We start from the raw sequence: 7,250 nt of genomic DNA, 5'->3' as shown, positions 1-7,250 counted from the left end.
TTTACCTTGATTTTTATCCATCTATACACAAAAAACACCGTCACAGCGAAGACAGGTGATCGAGTAATGGAATGGTCACGCCACGTATGCAGAATTAAAGCAATTCGGTGGAGGTTGTTGGCGGTGGTCCAGTGAGGCAGCGGCTTCTGTGCACCAAGCATAACACCACGCTAGCCTCCCCGCCATCCATCAAACAAACACCGCCCTTTCCTCCCTGAGGGGATCACGACGCCTAGACCAGCCAATGAACAAGTCTGGCGTACTGATGCAGTGCCGCACAACCAACAAACGCTTGTAATTTCCCTTCACTCGCACGTAACTATACACACATGCACATAAGTAAACACAAGGATATTTATGACATATGTATTAATAAGTATACATGCACACACGACACACAACACACGACCACACGCTTCAGATCCTCCGAGGGCGATGACATTGTTTCATTTTTTCTCTCTTTATCGCGTGCTTGCGTGTCGCTTTGGTTACGTCAGGGTATCACGTGACAAGCCACGGCACGAGCAGCACGAAGCCAGCCACGTGTATGCAATATTTGAGATCCGCTTCTCTGACATGTTGTCTCATCAAATAAATCTGCATTCTGCTATTGTACATTTCTACAGCATACTTAAAAACATAAGAACAAAGGAAAATAAGAGAATGTGCTTAAATGTAGCAGTCCATGTATACACGTGGCGGTCTCTATACACGAGGCAGTCTCTATACACGAGGCAGTCTCTATACACGTACTTGGCAGTTTCTGTATATATACATGTGGCATTCCCAGCATACAAATGGAAGCCCCTGTAATTTCCTTTACTTTATACTCATATATGTCCTATTATTATAAAGCCAATGTTATATAATGACACAGAAAAATCTTGACGCGGGTCACATCTTATCTAACAATATAAAATAAGAAGCACGAATGGAGGAGCAGCTTTAGCTTTACAAGATAGTTAACGAAGTGAGTGTTCAGTTATGAACAAGGCCATCAGTGTTAGTGGTGTCAGCCGTTATGGAGGATTAGCAATACTTTACTTTTATTACCTTCAAATTACAACTTCGGAGGCAGTCTTTTAAGGTTGGGTTCGAAATTACTGGTTTGTATATATAATTTCATTCTTAACTTCAGGTCTATATGAAGAACCAGTGATTTACTTCTCCCAAATTGTGTCCCGTGTTTACATTTCTACGGCGGCTGACTTGTGGTTGTGCGGCGCTACGGGCACGAGTACACCTTGCCTCTCCTTGTGCCTTGCATTTCTTAGGTTGATAAAGAGGATGGCATGCTCGAAACGCTCCACTCACCAGTAAATAGATACCTCCAGCTTTCTACGAGGAAGTTCCCATCTACCTCTTTCCTATGCACCACATCTAACTGATCTAAGGAAATGGTAATCTGTTTAACTTATTGCATTATATATGCTAAGCGAGAGAGAGAGAGAGAGAGAGAGAGAGAGAGAGAGAGAGAGAGAGAGAGAGAGAGAGAGAGAGAGAGAGAGAGAGAGAGAATGTTGGGGATACAGGTTTAAAAAGAAGGAAAAGGATGAGAAGAAAAAAGAGAAAACTGAAAAAAAGAAGTATCCAGCGATTTCTAATAAGTTTTCCATCCCATTCTTTCTTCCCGGAAATGAGATGTGACTTCCAATCAGTGGGCGTCAACCAGCAAACGTGACACATTCGTCCCAATCCCGTTGCGGCGGAAATGCACGCTGTAAACTCGCCCCAAGATAAGGCGCCGCGTATATCTCCGCGGCTCCGTAATTGACTCCCACAACGCCAACCACAGACGCAGGGAACACTACCTTTGTGACAGTGACGCGTTTATTTTTTTTTTTTTACTCTCTCTCTCTCTCTCTCTCTCTCTCTCTCTCTCGTGTACATTTTTTTATTATTATCATTATTTCTACATTACACTACCGTCACCACCACCACCACCACCACCACTGATACTACTACAATTACTATTACTACTACTACTACTATTACTACTACTACTTATATTTCTATCATTATTACTACAACTACTACTACTACTACTACTACTACTACTACTACTACTACTACTACTACTACTACTACTACTACTACTACTACTACTACTACTACTACTACTACTACTACTACTACTACTACTATATCTCCTTTGTTTTATCCATCATTATCTTCATCTTAACACTTTATGTGTGATTTGTCTCATCAGCAGCTGTTCTTTCTCTACATTTTTTATTATTTTTTTTCGTGCACGTTATTCTTCCCCTTTCTTTGTTTCGAGTCCTTTTTCTTCCTCCACTGTTTTACTTTCTTCTGCTCTTTTATCCTTATCTCCAACCTTGTAAGTCACTACCTTCCTCTCCACTCTTCTTTACCAACCAGTCGTTCTTTTCCTTCCCTAATGTTGATCCATGAAGAGAAGAAGGAAGAGGAGAAAGACGAGGGGCAAGAAGGAACAGAAAGAGAAGGTGGTGGTGGTGGTGGTGGTGGTGGTGGTGGTGGTGGTGGTGAAAATGAGATACAGCAAGAAGAAAAGCAAAAGAAGGAAGTGGAGAAGGAAGAAGTGAAGATGTAGTAAAAGAGATTGAAGTTGACCTCAAGGAAAAGAGAATGTAGTGAAATGGAGAGAGAGAGAGAGAGAGAGAGAGAGAGAGAGAGAGAGAGAGAGAGAGAGAGAGAGAGAGAGAGAGAGAGAGAGAGAGAAAAGAAATAAACAGAGAGAAAAAAAGAACAGACACAGAAGAGATAGACGATACGAAATAAAAAGAGGAAAAAAAAAACTGAAAACAAAACAAAACAAAATCAATAGAAGGCAATCGAGAACAGAAAATAAAGAGGAAGGAGAAAGAGAGGATAAAAACAGGAAGAAAATTAAACGGCCCGGTGAAGAAACAGATGAGGAAGGGTAATGATAGTGGGAGGATGGAAGGGTTGTGGAAGGGAGAAAGGGAAAGAAGGATAAAGGCAGGAAGATGGAAGGTGGGGGAGCGTGCCTGAGTTACCCATTATAATTTGATACTCTTTAGGAACATACTTTTTTTTACTTACGAGTTACCTTCCTGAGGCCACGTACGCACATACTGACAGACATACACAGGGCAGCAGATGGCGGTATGCAGGAGGAAAGGAAGGGCGGAGGATAGGAGCGGGAAGGATTGCCGGGACGTGGAGGTGTTCAGGGTAGAGAGAGAGAGAGAGAGAGAGAGAGAGAGAGAGAGAGAGAGAGCAGATGTAGTCAAGCTGTATTGTGGTGGCGACTCATCTTGCTGCTAATAAATGGCCTTCCTTCGCTTGCTATCTGAAGTTAGTTTGTTGGCCTGCATTTATGTGGAGGAAATTCCAGATCATAAGTAACAACACAGCGTATATAAACAAAAGTCACATTCATCCAGCCGTTTCTTTGTTAAATCCACGCCTACTGAAATTACTTTTTACAAATCGTCGTGCCGTGATAACTTAATGCATTCCTCATCGTTGAGCCCACTTCCCTTCCTTTTGTTCCTCCCTATACCAAACACATAAGAACAATTTACTGAATCCTCTATTGCCGGAGGTGTCAGGGCTGCGATGTGTAGACTCACTCAACCGAGGACTGAGAAACCCAAGTCCCCACACTGGCCACGAGACGGATCACCCTTCCACGGCCACCTTGCCCTCTCCCTTCATACCTCCGAGTCCCCCAGCCACCACTCCCTACCTTACCCCTTCCCTCCGCCTCTCGTGGGACCTCACCTCTAACTACGCAAATAACAGACATTAGAGCGGCGACAGGCCCTTATTTAACCGTGTTTTTCACTAAGCCTTTTAATTCCAAATGGGTTATTGTGATGCCGAGGTTGGGCCGCTCAGAAGGACCGAGTGGCAGCTTCGCACGGCAGCCTCTTGCTATGTGTTCTTCGTATTTTCCTTGAATTGTATATAAGCAGGGCCTGACACGAGAGAGAGAGAGAGAGAGAGAGAGAGAGAGAGAGAGAGAGAGGCTGAAGTATGTAATAATTATGAACTCCCTCACCACGAAGAATTATTTATCCTCCCTACCGCCATCACCACCCACCATCGTCACCACCAGAGTCCATTCTTGCAGCGCCACCACCACCACCAGCGTCCCCCTCACCTTACTTCACTTCCTTTATCCATCTCACAAATCACTCACTCCACCTTCTTCTCCTTACAGGTCTGGCCAGTCCTTCCTCGCTTCCTATCTTTTTTCCTCGTTCTCTCACACAAATTATCCTCCCTTCATCCACAAATCTCTCTCTCTCTCTCTCTCTCTCTCTCTCTCTCTCTCTCTCTCTCTCTCTCTCTCTCTCTCTCTCTCTCTCTCTCTCTCTCTCTCTCTCTCTCTCTCTCTCTCTCTCTCTCTCTCTCTCTCTCTCTCTCTCTCTCTCTCTCTCTCTCTCTCTGTCTCTGTCTCTCTCTCTCTCTCTCTCTCTCTCTCTCTCTCTCTCTCTCTCTCTCTCTCTCTCTCTCTCTCTCTCTCTCTCTCTCTCTCTCTCTCTCTCTCTCTCTCTCTCTCTCTCTCTCTCTCTCTCTCTCTCTCTCTCTCTCTCTCTCTCTCTCTCTCTCTCTCTCTCTCACACCACCCTCCTTCTTCTCCCTCACTACCTTCACTCTTTCTGCACATCCACTCTCATCAATCTCACTTTTTCTCCTGCTACCCTTACCTCTCCCATTTTGCCATCGTACTCTACCTCATTCTCCTCTCTTCCTCTTCCTCCTCCTCTTCCTCGTCCTCGTCCTCCATTTTCCCCTACCATTCTTTTCCCTTTCCGTCCCCTATTTCTCCTCCTCCTCCTCCTCATCGTCGTTTCCCTCCTTCATGCCTCCCTCTACCTCCCCCACTCTCGTTCCTCCTTTTTCCAGTATTTTTGTTTCTCTTTTCCCTTTCTGCCGTTGCTCTTGTTGCTGCTCATAATGATCCGGCAGCTACTCCCGTTCTATCTGTGACACTCGCCCTGGTTATGAAGGTTAAGAGTGACTGGGAAACAGACAGCCACGACAACAATTTTCGAAAGCAATTATAAACTAATAATTGCCATCTCCGGCTTTTACGTCATGCAAAACTTTGGCGGCGGAAACCAATTGGAAGTGAGAAAAAAGGAAAACAAAAGTGACTGAGAGAGAGAGAGAGAGAGAGAGAGAGAGAGAGAGAGAGAGAGAGAGAGAGAGAGAGAGAGAGAGAGAGAGAGAGAGAGAGAGAGAGAGAGAGAGAGAGAGAGAGAGCGTTTCTAAAGAACTAAAGTTGTGAAGTGTAAATTTTGCTTTTGTTTTTCCCTTCTTTTTATCTATTGTCTTCAAGTTTGTTTAATTTATTTCTTTATATTTTTGCCTCCACGTGTCTTCCATGCAACTAATAAGTAAACATTTTTGGGGGACGGGGTTGAGCAGCAGAGAATAAAACATTTCTCGTAACTTTTACATTATGTTGACGAAGTTACAGTTTCTAGTGTTCAATTTTTCTTTCTTTCCTTTTTTTTTTTGCTGTTAATTTTCACATTACAACATACTTTCCTTTGCAACATTTACAAAGTTTGAAACATTTCATTATCTCTCTCTCTCTCTCTCTCTCTCTCTCTCTCTCTCTCTCTCTCTCTCTCTCTCTCTCTCTCTCTCTCTCTCTCTCTCTCTCTCTCTCTCTCTCTCTCTCTCTCTCTCACACACACACACACACACACACACACACACACACCCGACACTTATCCTCTTTGGCTCAACACAGATTCGGGTTTCCGTATCCCGGGCACACCTGTCATTACGACTCAGTAAGGGCAGGTGAGGCGACCCTCACGCCCACACGGAGGGGAGCTCCAGGCAGGGCGATCCGACCACTAACGTTACAACCAACCTGGGAAATATATAACAACCAAACTTTCTCCACTCTACAGCACTTAATATGACTCTTTTTTCTCTCTCTCCTCCTTCAAGCAGTGCAGAACCAGACGTAGTGTAGTAGTAGGTAGAGCGAGCCGCGGCTTCCCTGGGCCATGAGAGAGGCTTTTATCTACCTTTTTCGGGGATGGAAATTAAGGTCTTGTATCATTTCCCTCCTCCACTACGACCTCAAATGGAGGGAATAAATAAGGAGGTAACAGCACTGGAATGATCCAAAACACAGTTACTCTCGGAAAGCTCGCCCACAAAAGCCCTGGGACCAGATTTCCGATAATCAGCGGTTAAAGACAAAAGGCATAACAGACGACACAGAGACGGGGGAGGCTGGAATTTTTCTGAAACGGGCTCGGCAGGAAAGGGTGGTCCCTCGCGCGGGTCCTGATGGGGTAACTTGGGCATAGTATTAGAGGCTAAAGGCTGTGTTTTGGACCAGCAGTTTAAATGGTTAACATAACTTGGGTCGTTTGGTTAAAATATTGAAGGGGATGGCCATCCACCGAGCCAGCACCGGAATTTGAATGGACGCGTTGGTTTTCCGTGTGTGTGTGTGTGTGTGTGTGTGTGTGTGTGTGTGTGTGTGTGTGTGTGGTGCACGAGTGTGAGAGGGAAGATAAGCCTCACTCACAGCACAAAACATGGCTCTTATAAACCTCCATTAAAATGCTAATTAAATAATCACCGGGATGCGAACATTTATATTTACACCACAATGCGTTAAAACAACACCACGTTTATCCCCCGTGGTCCAGATTAACGCCGAAAATAAATACGTACAGACTTAGACCAATCCATCCCTGAGTGCTACAACCTCAGCTTTCTTCCCTCCCCTTTCTCTCATACCCCTTCCTCTGCCTGCCTTTCTCCCTCTCCCTCTCCCCTGACTTCCTCGCTTCCCGACCTCGACCTCCACTTAATATGCAAATTTGTATATATGAATTTCTTGATAATCCTAGCTTCAGTCTGGCTTGGCGGTCACTGGGGCGCACTGACGTAACCCTTCCAACACTTCCACACTGCTTCATTCACACACCCTCCCTCTTCCTCTTCCTCCTTCTCCTCCTGGCAGACTCATTCTTCCCTCCGCCCCGCCCCTCTGCACGCTCAAACTCACACTTTTTACCCTTCTCTTTATCCACCCCCTCCCTCCACCCTCACCTCTTTACTTGGTTTGGCTTCGTACAGCTTCACTTCTTCTCCCTCAAAGTGATCTAAGGAAACTCTCTGGCTTGTTCTCATCGTATGAATGAAATTATTTACTTTCTCTCAGTGTCATATAATACAGGATTTCATCAAGGAATAAGGAAGGATATGAAAGACGGCGTAAAGCTGGAGGAGGAGAAAGGAAAGAAGAATGAAAA

Source organism: Portunus trituberculatus, chromosome 40, assembly GCF_017591435.1.
Source record: "Portunus trituberculatus isolate SZX2019 chromosome 40, ASM1759143v1, whole genome shotgun sequence".
Lineage (NCBI taxonomy): Eukaryota > Metazoa > Arthropoda > Malacostraca > Decapoda > Portunidae > Portunus > Portunus trituberculatus.
The sequence above is the reverse complement of the archived record's forward strand: the minus strand, read 5'-3'. Positions refer to the sequence as shown.